Genomic DNA, 12,637 nt, shown 5'->3' with positions numbered 1-12,637 from the left:
CTTCTGTTTTACTGTCCTCTAATAGCATGTTTATTTACTAATATTGCAACAAAACAAAGAGCATAGTTTGAGCATTTGGTGAGCAGTAGGTTTTATCCAGTAAGAGGATACGGATAGTTTACTCTCGTCCTTATTTTTGTTTTTGTATTGTGGATGAGGGCGAACCATTTAAAAGGATTTTAGACACGTGAAACAACTAAAATACAACCAATTTACAATAAAATTATTAATAATTTAGCTCCTGTTCACACATCAGATCTCCATCCACATGAAAATGCAAAAATGATCCAAAGCACTTGTGTGAATATGCCAGCCCAGCAGGGGACGCTAACCACCCAAAAAGTTTGATGTTAAATTGGGCTCAGAGTGACTCCATAGTCTAATGCAATACGACTATGGCCCAGGGGCCACCAGTTCGAACCAGAGTCAAGCCACTTTGCCATCAGCGGCTATAGACCGAGGGAGCATAGCTGGCTGTAGATAGTAGATGGCGCTCTCTCCCCTTATCACTTTAAGGCGATGTTGGCCTGCACAGGCGTCGGTTAGCTGGTGCAGCAGAGCTGGGTACCCGGCGCTTTCTTCAGAGTGCATCTGCTGTCCGGCAACTCCGTATTGGCCACAGGTCGAGAAGTGACGATGGCTAGCTTCTTATTTGTCAGAGGAAAAGTGCGCTTACCCTTACCCTCCTAGTGGCAGGAGCATTGCTAGTGCTAGGGGGAGTTACATGCGGGTGGGTTAGTTGGCGGTATCAAATTGGGAGAAAAGGGGAAAAATTCAACAAATTAAAAAATAAAAAATGGTGGTTATTCCGCTGTCTCTGAATCACCCACACACTCCAGACCAGGCAATGAAGTGGAGTTTTTGTAGCTTTTTCCAAATGTGAGCACAGTACGTTCTGTCACAGTGTGATAAAAGGGTAAACTCCAGTGTTATTGGGCACCAATCATGCTCAAGTTAACATAGGAATGTCAGCGTTTTCAGAAAGCTGCATTTTGCTAATCCAAATAAAAATGCTGAAAATGAAATCTCCAAAAATCTCCACCCTGGAGAGTCTTTTCCAAAAGCTTCTGTTTTCAGGAAGGACGAGAGGCCAAATCGCAGGGGAAAAGCTATTTTTTTTAACTATACATGTAGATGGGGCCTAAGGCTAATGCTTTTACTGAGGGTCCTTCTTTTCTTGGTTTCAGTCTTTTCTACTCACCTATCAGGAGAGCAGTAGATCGCGGTCGATATATATTTTAACTCGCCGCTATCTGTGCGTGATGCTTCATGTTCAAGGCTTTCATTTACTTTCCCTAAAGGTCAACTTTGTCCAAGAGCAGATTCTACACTTCCCTTCTATCAGATACCTGGCAGGGAGTTTAAAGAGAGACTCCCCACCGTTCTTTACCTGCACTGTTCTTTCTTCTCCCTAGGGCATGTCACTAAAAGAAGTTTAGATCAGGATATTTTATTCCTTTCATTCTCTGCCTCTTCATGCCACGAGTAATTCTGTCTTTTTAAAAGCTGCCGTACTCCATAGTGAAAGGGGTGCCGAACCGAAGCTTTTCTGCTGTTTGTGTAGCATGCTAAATGATCCCTGGCAAATATTGATATTTTGTGTTTCGGCTGAAGACCAAAGCCCACATGCTTTCATGTCGGTTTGAACAGGGAGCTTAACCATGTTAGCGTAAGAAAAAACAGCACAAAGCCAGGCTGCTCTTTGAGGCTCATTGGTTTTAAATGCGCAGCTTGACATTTGATGTCTCTGATACTATTCTCGTACCTGCCGTCGCACCTGCGCGAGTGTGTGAGTTGCAGCTTGTGGGGATCCAGGACTGCAGTACCTGGGGTGCGTGTGGATCTACTTCTCCTGGGAATAATCCTCGGGGTATTATCTCAAAGCTTTTTTAACAGCAGGAGTGTCTGTAATCTATTCTTGATGAAGCCCCAGGCTTGTGTGTGTGTTGATGCTGGTCCAGCTGGGCAACTGTGTGTGTGTATGTGTGTGTGGAGCACCCATCCTGTCTCACTCAATCTCAGACAGCAGTCTGGAGGGAGGCGTTTTCCTTCCCATCCATTCAGCAAGGCTTTAAATCAACCATCTGCCTGCTGCATGCCTTTAGCCTTTAGGTCTTCATTCAGACTTCCATTTCAATCCCCTTCACATCCAGCAGGCCAGTCTAACCAAAATGCTCATAGGTAAGACCATTCAGCAGCAATCCTGTCAGCGGCCTTGGGTAATTATGTCCAGTCAGGCAAGATCAGGCTACTTAAATATAGTAATTAAGTTTACAAAAATGGAATGAAAAAACAATGAATGACTGGAAAAAAATCAGTTTGCATAAAAGGATTCTGTTGCTGTTGATGCCCTGAGATGAAAGTTATGAAATTTATTGATGAAATTTACTGCTCTCATAAGGACACCGTTGACTTGCAATTGGCCTCTACCTGTGAAGCATTAAAAATGCACCTTTTCTGAATAGAAGGCCCTTTATTCAGGTACCATTTGTCTGACTGTGGTTCTGAAGGAAAGCTGTAAAAATTAAAACCTGGTATTTTATTTTTGGTCCATTTAATAAGATGAAAAGAAGAAAGTAGAATTTTTTATTTATTTTTTCAAACGATTAAATAAAGTACAATACTCTTGCATAAGGAAGGAGACAGTCACAGGAAAGTAAGTGGAAAAATAAGATTTAAGAAGTTAATAAGAGTAATAAGAATAAGAATAAGAAGTTTCTAACATGGAGTACATTTTAGGAGAAGGCCCTCAGGTCCTCAAGCCCCTAATATAACCCTGTCAAACAAATGTTACACCCACCTCCACCCCGTCTCCTCCTTTTCTTTCATCACTCGCCACACCAGCGGGGGCTCCGACTTCACGTCCAGACCACAGGAAAGCCAAAAAATATTCTCCACCCTCCCGTTCCATCTCGGGGCATGGTCTGCACTTACAAAACTGTAGTCTAACAGAGAAAATGTCAGTCCGAACTCCTGTGCAAAAACTGGTAGAACACCAAAAAACGGTAAAATACAAACACAGCGCTTAAAGCTTTCATCTTTAAGGAGAAAATCATGCTCAACTCTCCACGGGTGTTCCTGTTCCTCCTTACCACTGTGAGAACTCAGCGCTGTCTAAAAGGATGTGGAGCTGATCAAGAACCTCTTAAAGAAGAGCAAACAGACAATAAAAAAAGTTTGTTTTGCATTTTGCAAAACAAACTCAGAACAACAGGACTGGCCACCCCAGAGTCCAGACTTCAACATCATTGAATGTATTTAGCATTACTTTGTCAATAAGAAGCAGAAAATGCTCCTTCTTTTTCTAAGATTGATCTTTGGAAGTGTGGAAGAAGCTCCCTGCAGAAAAACTGATGGGGAGTCTCCCGAAAAAGAATGGGAGCTGTAATAAAGGCTTCTGCTTCTCAGAAGAGTGGGCTCTGTCACAGCACTGTGCTTTCCAGGTTGTTCTGGCTAGTACCTGTGAGCATATCTTCGCAATTTGTGACAGCAAGAAGGGCCTTTTCCCGCTTATGTCTTTGCCAACTAGGTGACTGGCTCTTTTAACTAAAGTCTGGGGCTTCACGGGATGTGTAACAGCAGCAGTGGCAGTGGATGCAGAAACATGTAGCTGCTAACGTGAGTTTATTTCTTGCTGCAAATTACTCAAGTAATAACTATTTCAGAATTGCTTGTATTGATACCAGACACAACAGTAGTGTAACATGATCATTTATCTTCAACAGCCCTGTTGTCTCTTATTTTATAAGTAAGAGCAGCTAATTAGTGAGCAAAGACTTTCACTCCGACACGCCGGCTCCATTCCACCATCACATTAGAGTTGTTGCTTAGTGACTTAACGCAGATTTATTTCTGGGTGCTGTAGTTGTCCCTACAGCCTGTGAAGCTTAAAGTCACTAATGTCTGGCTGTTATATCCTGCCCTCTAAAAAAAACACAGTTAGGGCTCAATTAGCACGAGCTGGGGTGCCTTAAAGAGGCCCTAGAATGTAAATCTGTATTTCACTTGTTCCTAGTTGAATAATTAGAGTTCAGTACATGTTCAGTACAAGTAGAGTTCAGAACCTGACATACTGTGAACCTCAAACACTGTTGTGTCTTCCTTCAAAAGAAAATCTGGCATAAAATGACTGGAAAACAGGCCAATTCTAAAACCCCACAACTGTTTTGCAACAGTGTTGACTTGTTAAATTCACACTTCCAAAGTTTAAGTACATCCAGCCCACTAGCCTAGTGAAAGCCCTAGTCAAAGCTGGCCAAGTGTTAAAATGTGGTGCAAATATTAGGAGAATATAGTGGTGCTGGAGCGCTCCAGAGATAAGAAAAATTTAAGATAAAGTTAAGATCTCTTGGTTTCAGTGTATCTCCTAGACACAGTAAAGACCTGTGAGACTTGTAATTTTCTCACTTGATCAGAATAACGTTTCCCAGGAGGCTTTATCTCTTTTTGGTCAGACTAATCTCACCTTAGTCCTAGCTGAATTCTGATTTATACAAAACAAGTGTAGGATCTCCTCATTTTTTAAAAAGCTCTCTTCGACATCTCTGAGATCTTTAAGCAGTCTAGCAGAACAGAAGGAAATCTAATGCTTTTCTCATTTGTGTCCAGAACCTCTCACAGTTAAGCGCTGATGTTGATCTCCTCAAGAGATAGATTTAAGGAACCTGTGAATCAATATGGAGATCTGCTCAATTTCTCCTCAGATAACGATAAGAAAAGACATTGTTCCTTTGGGACAGATCATCATCTCCACACATCACCTGCTGGTTATGGGGTAACTGGATGCTACACAAACCTTAGTCGTGACCACGGCTTTTCCTGTGCCTGTGCCCACAGAAGGAAAGCTCAAACTCTGCATGCAACAAAGCAAAACCCAGGGAAACAAGCAGGAATCGGCGCTAGGCTAAAGCATCACAAGAGAAAGGGCTGGCTTCTTTTTTTTCTGTTTAGACTCCAGAAAGCAATACTGGTAGAAGTGAGTGGGGGCAAGCCCAAAAGCCAACCCGCTACAGTGTCCCCAGCTTGCTAAGAGCACATTGCACTGAGAGGACCCAAAGACAAGCCAGCAGCACTATGTGCTATTAGATTCTGAAATAACTGTTTTTTTTTTTGTTTTTTTTGTTAGTGTTAAAACTATGCCACAATACGGGGTGGGTAAATCCAGTCCTATAGTGCTAGATTTTCGCACAGCTTTGTGCTTTTCCTGCTTAGGCTCACCTGATTCAACCCGTTCAGGTGTTCAGTCAGGTGTAGTAGGTCTGTTAGAGCAGGGAAATCAGCAAATTGGGCTAGACTCTGGCCCCCGTTGCCTACCCCTACTATTTGTGGCTTTTTATGTGCAGTGAACTAGTGAATACAAATAAAAGTAGACCTTCTAGTTTTTTGTCATGATTTGCTTTTGATTCCTCTGTAAAAGGACAACCCACACGATTCATTCTGAGGCAAAATAACAGGGTTGTAAAACAGCATCTGAGTATTTTTCTCCCCAACCAAAGACACATGCTTACTAATCTGTTCATCAAACAGCCTAAACTGCTCAGTAAATGCATTCAGTTTAAGAAAGTAGATGATAGAAAAGAAACTGCCTCTTTACGAAAACGCCTTTATTCACACATTAAAATGCAGTTTCATATTTTATGAAGCTCTTTTTTTTTGTCTTTAGTCTGATAAAGGCCACGTAGGCCAAAACGCCATGATGATTTTAATGTATTAAGTGAATAAAGCTACCCCGCTCTCCACTCATTATTAAATGAAGCCGTGACGAGACGTGTCCATTAAGATATCATTTAATGTGCTTTTCTAAAGGGATATTCCAACTTCTCCTGAATGATTTTGTTATATTCGCAGAAGCAAGGTGTTGATTATGCTCGATGACAGAAGTTAAATGCCAAAATGCAGACTCTTCCCACACACTTAATCTTATTCCTTCAATTGCTCACTTGAAGCTTGTTTATCTCCCCTCATTTCCCTGCTTTCTGTGAACTTCAAAACACACTGTGTACTAATTCAGTCGTTTACTGCAATTAAATGCTGTTTTAGGTAGAGCCGTGCTAATCGTGGCCTCAGGCCCGCTCTGTTGGCCTGGTTAAAAACTTCCATGTTCGAAGAGTGTTTGCATGTTTGTCTGTGAAAGTGTGTCTGCTATGCTGTAGGTGTGTTCGTGTGTGTTTTCATAAGGGATTCCTCTCATGCGCGCGAAAAAGAGAGTGGTCTCTGTGGGTGGACGGAGAGCTGCAGGGGTTGGCGCAAAGCCAGTGTTCGATGCCGTCTCTCTCTTTCTCTCTGCTCATCTCTTCTCTGTGAGACATACACAGCAGAGAGCAGCTGAAGAGAGCAGCTCATCTCTGCCTTGTAACAGCAGCGACAGGAGCGGACACCTCCAAACACAGTGCTCACAATCACCGGCTTTCCCCGCTGTAAAGTGTCCTTGGGTACATTCTGAGGGCAAACCTAACTGGATAGATAGATGGATTGATAGATGAAAGGAAGAAAGCCTTTATCTTCACTATTTGTCACTATTTATCAGCTGTTTAGACTCGGAACAGCACGGACTTCACAAGACCTCTGAAGGCATCCTGTGGTATCTGGCACCAAGATGTTAGCAGCAGATCTTTTAGGTCTTGTAAGTTGCAAGGTGGGGCCTCCATGGATCAGACCTGTTTGTCCAGCACATCCAATAGATGCTGATCGATTGAGATCTGGAAAATGTGGAGGTCAGATAATGATAGGTACTGACCACTGCGTATCAGGAAAAACTCCACAAGACCTGCCTGATGTTTTGGAGATGCTCTGACCGGTCGTCTAGCCGTCACAGTTTGGCTCTTGCCACAGTGGCTTGGATCTGTGTGCTTTCCCATTTTTGACCTGCTTTTAACACCTTCTGACTAATATATCCTCCCTTGACATTATTTACTTCACTTGTCACTGGCTTTAATATTATGGCTGACCTGTGTAGATATTAGATCTTTAAATATAAAAATAGTTTAAGAACCTTAAAAGAAAATCTTTTAAGGGGTTTGTCTTGTATTTGAAGAATCATTTAAACCAGTGAGGAAATATTTGGTTCTTTGAGTTCTGTATAGAACCATTTGCCTTTTACAAAGAATCCTTGAAGGCCAGCTGACCACTGGGGTCTCGTTTACCTGTGTCAGACCAGCTGCCACCCACCAGTCCAATCCCCACGCTCCCTAACCCCCTGTACCTAACCAGCTGCACACCCTCCTGCCACTTAACTCTCTACCTCCCCTCTTAACTCTCTGCCACTACTAATATTACCACCATTAAACCATCATTACTCCAATTACTCTTACCATCACTGTTATGATTACATTAAGTTATACAATACCATGATTATTGTGATTATCATATTATGATCTTATGATTATGTTGCACACCTGAGCAGTACAGCCGTGGAGGATGGGCCCCCCTTGTGAGTCTTTGTTTCTTCCTCCAGTTCTGCTGGAGCTTTTCCTTGCCACTGTCGCCTTTGGCTTGCTTAGGTTTTCACGTCTTCTTATGTTGTTGATTTCTTGCTTTTTTACAGATAACTGATTCTGTAAAGCTGCTTTGTGACACCAGTTGTAAAAAGTGCTGTACAAATACATTTGATTTGATTAGAGGTTTTTTTTAAGAGCGTATGAGAAATTACAATTCACAAATGTGTAAAATTGACAACACTAATTAAACCCTTGGAAAAGTTACTTTTTAAACTTTGTATCAAATCTGAATTAAATTGAACTTTTCTCTCCTCTTCAGCTTCAAAACATAAATGTGGTTCTGACTGAATTTGGTTGAACAGAATTTGTATGCTTGTTTCAATGACCTACAACAAGACATATTTAAAGTGGAATTCCGCTGCTTTTTCCCATTTTCTGCATAATGAATTGTTAAGATGTCGTCATAAAGTCATTCAGAGTGGCTTGGTGTGAAGAGAAATTGTTAACAGTGATAATGAGAACCAGATGTCTGAAGAGTTCTAATGCCTAAAAGCTCCCTCACACAACATTATTACATTTAAATGGCTACGGATACACTGCTGATTTTCTTTTTTCTTTAACAATAAGGTTTTATGGGCCTAAAATTAGTTTTCTAAACTCGCTGGTTGTTTTGGATATTATTTAAAATGGCTATAATGTCTGTAGATGAGTCACTATCACCATTTCAACACTCTGGATGACCTTGTCTGTATCGTAAACAATAAATGATGCAGAAATTTGAGATCAGTTGAGCTCCACTTTAATTTCAAATACCATACTACTTTTATAAAAGTTTTTATAAAAGTTGTTTGCAGATAGATGTTTTAAGAATCCTGTAACCTGAGGTAGTTATTGAGATTGTAAAAACGTGCCCCATATGTAGCCCAACTGGAACCAAAATGTTTTGTCTGCACATAAGGATGTCCACCAGGGTCCGTAATGGGTCCAGGAGGGGTTAAGCATAGGCCCTATCTGGGTGGTACCACTGCACTGGGGTCCAAGATTGAACCTGGGCTGTATCAATGGGAACCATTTGGGGAAACCCAGCTGATTCCCAGCAACTCACCCACTCAGAGCCTATGCCCCCCTGCGACCTAGCCCACGTTCCGCTCATGTAATGGGTTTGCGCTCCTCAAATCTAAGGCCATTTTTAGTTTGTCTTTGCTATTTTTTAACTAGCAGTACCTGCTGTAAACACTGGGGCCTGTGCAGTTGAAACAAATAACAGCTACTACACCTGTTCTTGTCTGTATTCGTATCTGTCTAGAATGCATTTGAATGAATCTGCTCATTCTGAATAATGCACACAGCGCACAGAGCTCGCTATAGTCTACATTATATAAATATCATCAAAATAACTAAGCAGGACAGCTGGGATTACTCCACTGCTCTCTATGTTGTCTGTTTTTTATGCAACGTAAAATGCTGAATATAGTTGTATCCACTTTCCTAGCACCAGAAAAGTCTCCCGTTTCTACAGCGTATGCACAGTGTAGAAGTAACAAAATGCAAAAAGCAGAACCAGACCGGCACAAACAGGTTGAATAGAGAATGTGATATGTCAAATTCAAATTATGCTGTATAGTTGACTGGAACGGGTTTGCTTTATGTGAATGCTGTCCGACTCTTCTCATACAGTTTTCACATATGTATTCACATCTTTACAGTGCATTAGACCAAACGACAGGCTTAGATTAAGGTAAATACGCTAATTTCAGGATCAAAATGCTGATGTTTCAGACTGTCGTATTTTGAATTCTTGAATTTCTTAAGGTGCTTATACAGAGATACAGGGCATCATCTTACAACACCTTACTTCAGAACATCAGTGCATGTTAATTTTAACAAATAAATGTTGACAAAGAAGACAATGTGAAGTTCTCTCATGAGTCTCGGGATGATAAACATTACAGATTGACCAGATTTGATGATGATGATGATGATTATAGGAGTGTAACTGTACTTGTATTTCTCCAGGAACAATCGTGGTACGGATGTTCATCTAGAAACGTAGAAACACGTACAAAGCCAGAAATCGTTGGACTGTAAGCTGTTAGCAAGTTAGCAAGTAAGCTTGGCTAAAGCTGATTGATGTCTGACTACAGCGAATGCAAATGACACATAGGAGCTCAAAAGACAGCTAGCTTTGGTGGGGGTTTGGAGGCGTTGGGTTGTTGCTTTTCCTGTTGTACCAAACCCTGTGATGTCCAAATCATGGTGTACACTAGGGATGGGGGGTATCAGTCCAGATATTAACAAAATTATCTGGATCGGGTATCAGATAATTAGGCCGATCCAGGGAACTGATCCTTTCACTTTAATTTGGTGGTGTGAGACTGCACTAAATGTGCAAATAAATAAATGACAAATGGCAGTTTAGTACATTTATATCTGTGTTCATTTGTTATTATATAAAGTAATGTTTAAGTCAATCCTGATGCCTTAAGTCTCTCCCACATGGTGAGGTGTACGGTTTATTTATTCAGCAAAGTTTAGGTATCAGTATCAGAACTGAAAAAGACGGATCGGTGCATCCCTAGTGTAAACCTAATTGTAACTTCTAAACGGAATTGTAGTTGTGTATCGTAGCACTCCTGAATAATTGACGCAACACCTGACGACGTATTCCTTTCAAACTACTGCCTACTATTGGCCTACACAGCTCGGCGACATTCAGCCTGGCTGTAGTTTGCCTAGTTTCAGAGCCCAATGGCTGTGGATTAGTATCAAATACAACCAAAATATAAGCGAGCACAAACACAGTATCTTACATATTCCCCATGGCCTGCTCATTCTTTCTCTGTGTATGAAGTCCGCAACCAATTTCTGAGATGACAGCTTATTGATTCAGTCATCTTCTGGAGTTCACCTGAGAAGTGACATCAAGCTGTGCAGCACTATGGACATCATACACCAAAGACATGGAGATCGTCATGGATTGGGATGTGTAGCGGCAGCAGCAGCAGCAGCAGCAACAACAACAACAGGATCACAGTAGTGTGTGCATTCAGAACACACCAAAGTTCATAATGGATCAGAAATCAGAATCAAGGGAATTGGCTCATATTATTTCACGCAGCTGGTGGAGGCCTGCGACAGCCTGTCAGGATTCTGACACATTCTCTGTATCTGTTATTAAAATCCCGCTCTGTCTCTCTCTCTCTCTCTCTCTCTCTCTCTCTCTCTGTCCTTTTCTCTCTCTTACCCTTCCTCGGGTCCTGCTGACACTCATCACATTTGTAAATACTAATTTAATTGATACTCAGGTTGTTTTAGAATTAATGAGCTGGCATCCATGTGGCATTCTGGGAGGGGGAGGGGGGATTCTCCTTAAATTGCTTTCCGGTCTTCATTGTGTTTCTCTCCAGAAATCATATTAGCTGCACCAATCTCATTAAAATCTGCCATTTCCTAATTAACCCTTGATGTTTTTCCCCATTGATTGTGTATACACATTTTTTGGCACTATTGAAAAGGACAAAACCAGTCAGGCCATCTTTTGATTGGTCTTTGATTGTCGCATGTCTGTCTTCACTGCAGTAATGCATACATGGCCTGCTTTTACTGTAGATTTGATTGCAGTGCGGCTTATGCACCATACAGTACACGCTTGCCTGTTCTGTTGTGCATAGCTTAACTGTCAGCCTGCTGGAAAATGAAGCAATTATCGTGAGAAAGGCCACATTTAACACTGGGGGGAAAATGAGTCCAGATGTATTCATCTCTGGCTGTCAGGAAGCCCAGAGTCCGGCTATTACTCCAGCTAGCACGGCTTGCTGATATGATCAAAGACGAGACAGAGACGTAAGACCAAGGACTACTTTGAACTGTGAGCGGTTTGTCGCGCCATTATCATCTCTATTGCTGTGACTCGTTAGCTGCGTTAGCTGCCTTTGCTTCTCCCAAAGTTTTGTGTTGCAGCTGCTGCTGCTGCTGCTTCTGCAGATACATTCTCGGGAAGGTTCTTAGACTCTTTCTTCGCACCGTGCACAAAACATGGTAGTTTTCAGGGCCTTTTTTTCATGCTTCTATTCATGCCTAATTTTAAAGACGGGTTGAATCCTTTGTTACCTGGACATTAGGTAGGCCAATTTGTCACGAAACCCTGCAGAGGTCTGAAAAACCCTCCACGTACGTCAGGGTAATTTTATGTGACAAGGTAAAGAATGAAAGAGTAATGGGTGCATGATGAAGAGCGGTGAGGGTGTGCAGCCTCTTGTCTTTCTCCACTTCCTCTATATAGCCCGCTGCAGCAATACGGGCCGCAGGAGCCGCAACTAGAACAGCACATTATGTTCACAGTGAATGAAAGGGCAGTGACTGAGAAGATTAGCAGAATAACTGCTCTGAGTGCTCCAGGGCCATGGAGCCTCCGTGCCTGGCAGCTTAGCAGCAGTAAATACTGTATGTGGAGAACAACCACAGGCCCCTATGGGGAAAGAACATTGATTATGTGCGGCAGGAGAGCAGCATGCGACCAAATCTTTGAAGGTTACATGTGAAAAAGGAACGACTTGTTTCAGTATGTCCCCTTCAAGGCATATGTGTCATAAGCGTGCAGCATACAGGGGGTAATAAAGCCTTCACAGTTCTGTTTATCATGACTTCCTTCTTAGAATAAGAAACTGCTCCTTGGTGCACGTTGGGGTTTTCAGTCGGTTGTTGGTTTGTCGCCACCAGAGGAGTGTTATAGAACACAGTTAGGACTCTCAGATCTTTCACACTGACAGGATCGTAATTGTTATCATATTTTTAAAAAGATAATGTCCTAATCCTTTAAAGCCAGCATAAATTAGAAATTCACATCTCTGGTGAATAAAATGGTATTGGAGGGTCTCTGCTGGAACATTTAATACATTAATTAGTACATTAATATCCTTCACAACATGCTGGGCATAAACACGTTCAATTTCATGAATGCAGAACCTGCAGAACCTAATCTAGAACCTGAGTTTTGTGGTTCTAAATGCAGATTCTGCAGTAAAACCTTTTAGTGATATTGCTGTGGTCTTTCTTTTTTTCTCTTCATAAATTGTATCAGATTTTCACCCTCCTCAATTTGAACTGCCAATTACCCAACCTGCACCTGCCAATCTCCCCCCACCCTCATCATCGCACGTGATTGCCCCGTCACCAGTTAGGGCAGACTAGCACACGCCCCC

At 41.9% G+C, this 12,637-nt stretch overlaps 2 protein-coding genes across 4 annotated transcripts in view; one reads left to right on the top strand and one right to left on the bottom strand.

Moving 5' to 3' along the window:
* rpl17 (ribosomal protein L17) overlaps positions 1 to 12,637 on the bottom strand; it is a 324,928-nt gene that overhangs the window by 207,282 nt on the left and 105,009 nt on the right. The window lies entirely within an intron of this gene.
* LOC140538843 (transmembrane protein 132C) overlaps positions 1 to 12,637 on the top strand; it is a 177,311-nt gene that overhangs the window by 79,011 nt on the left and 85,663 nt on the right. The gene's annotated exons all lie outside the window — the stretch shown is intronic.

The sequence above is a fragment of the Salminus brasiliensis genome, chromosome 18, assembly GCF_030463535.1.
Source record: "Salminus brasiliensis chromosome 18, fSalBra1.hap2, whole genome shotgun sequence".
Classification (NCBI taxonomy): domain Eukaryota; kingdom Metazoa; phylum Chordata; class Actinopteri; order Characiformes; family Bryconidae; genus Salminus; species Salminus brasiliensis.
Note: the sequence above shows the minus strand (reverse complement) of the source record. Positions and strands in the feature narration are given on the sequence as shown.